At 35.9% G+C, this 2,113-nt stretch overlaps 1 long non-coding RNA gene across 1 annotated transcript in view; it reads right to left on the reverse strand.

Annotated features, from left to right (window-relative positions):
- Nucleotides 1-2,042: 2,042 nt before the first annotated feature.
- The window catches only part of LOC138853011 (uncharacterized), a 266,334-nt gene continuing 266,263 nt past the window's right edge, over nt 2,043-2,113 (reverse strand). The window contains exon 3 of the long non-coding RNA XR_011392246.1: nt 2,043-2,113. This exon is cut by the window's right edge and continues 586 nt beyond it. This is a non-coding gene — a long non-coding RNA (uncharacterized lncRNA).

Here is a 2,113-nt window from a genome sequence, read left to right on the forward strand (position 1 = left end):
ATCTATGTGACTCTGATGGGTTAGTATTATACCCCTTAAAGAATATCTTATCATTTCACATACACTTTTTAAATTACACCAAAGTGGTTGGGCCACTTACCTTTTATATCCTACCTCTCCCCCCCCCTCCCACCCTTTTCCAATATTTCCATCCTTACCCATCCTCCTTCCTTACCCATCTTACCAAAGCTCTGGTCAGAACAAATACAAAAAAAAAAAAAGATTTTTTACTGGCCTGAAAAAAGCTTGAAAACCAAGCGAGATGTTGTCATTGGTGAAGCTTCCATATTTCATCATAGTGACGAATTTGTCCCAGTTTCACGGTATCCACTGTAATAACAATTGCTGTCCCAACAACGCCGCAGGAAGCTAGAAAAAAAAGTATATGGTAGCACTAGTACTATGTACATCATTACTGACACACTCTGGGGTAAAGGCACATGTGAAGCTCCGAGAATATTTTATTAAGGAAATGTATCACCAGCTAGGGGCTTCATCAATTCTCTCCTAGTTCGGGAAACATTCCCTTAATATAATGTCCTAAGTGTTACACATGTGCATTGCAATAACTGTTGCTCGGCCCACTTTGATATACTCTGTTTTGTTATACACGTTGGCGAGAGATCGCCCACTCTCCAGGTGCTCTGAGGTTTCCAAACAACAGTCTAATTAATTTTATCGCTGAGTAGTTACCTGTTCATTTGGAACATTTACCCACTGTCTTATCTCCGCTTTTAAATTAAATAATAGACTTCAATAGACATTCGTTGAGACACAGACTTAATGTATCTGATTCCGAGAAGACTTCAACACAACCTGCAAGTATTTTACAGTCTGCAGTATGCAGTATTTAGCTTAAGTGTAGATACCTCCCCCGAAGAATAAATTGGTTTCATACTGAAGACTAAGACATGGAACTGGTTTTGAAACCAGATTAGCGAGCTTGGCATCACGTAAATAAATAGGTACGAGACAAAATATTTTTTGCTAAATGTGAAGACAATACATTTGGTCTTGTCTCGGATCTTGTCAGTATACAAGAAGATTGTACAAGTGAAGACAAAAATTCGAAATACTACAAATTGCTGTACATAAAGCTAATTCTTTTACCAAAAACATTATGATAAGAATTTATAAATTTTAGTTAATAATAATAATAATAATAATAATAATAATAATATCATTATTATTATTATTATACAAGGTTACTGTAAACAGGTGATATCACAATATATAGAACAATCACTGTGAAAAAAACAGTGAACTTTGAAGAGATTTCGTGATTTCTCACATTATTAAGGAACTATAAAGATAAAAAACAGCAGAAGGCATATAAGAGCGAGATTATACCTCACAGTCAACATACAACACCTGAACCTATTATAATGATGCGGGTGAGATGGTCAAGGACCTGCCACACATAGTAAGCCGTCCTCATTCCAAAATGGCATTCTTCAGGTCACCATGTGTCACTCACACCTCACTCTCCACCTGTATGTAATGTCTTTTAACCTCTGTATGTTAGAAGTCACAAAGGTTCCAGGACCGAAATGTTATCTAATAAATACACCTTAGTGTTCACGTGTTTTTCTAAATCAACTTATATTCTACCTAAGTTCTAAACGATTTTAACTTGTGGAATATATCTTAAATTCTTCCCAAATTTTATTAATTAAAAATTAATCTAATTTGTATAGTCGTAAACAAATATCCATAACAATTTCAAAGCTATTTTTTTACGAAGTTCGATTCAAAAATATTTTTCTCAACCATGAACGAACCTGCTTGATACAACGTTTTTGGCCTTTTGAAAATCAAATAGATGGTTAAACTCTCTCACATGAATAGACAGAGCAATAGACTCTTGTCCAGTTCTAATGTTATATTTATTTTGTAAACTTAGTTCAAGACTTTTTCCAGTTTGACTGTAAAAAATTTTAACATTTTTTACAAGGAATTTTATAGACACAACCTACCTACCTGGAGTCTACCTGGAGTGTATTCCGGGGTTTAACGTCCCCGTGGCCAGGTCCACGACCAGGCATCCCGGTGGATCAGGACCTGATCAACCAGGCTGTTACTGCTGGCCGCACGCAATCCAATGTACGAACCA

Source organism: Cherax quadricarinatus, chromosome 20 (genome assembly GCF_038502225.1).
Source record: "Cherax quadricarinatus isolate ZL_2023a chromosome 20, ASM3850222v1, whole genome shotgun sequence".
Taxonomy (NCBI): Eukaryota; Metazoa; Arthropoda; class Malacostraca; order Decapoda; family Parastacidae; genus Cherax; species Cherax quadricarinatus.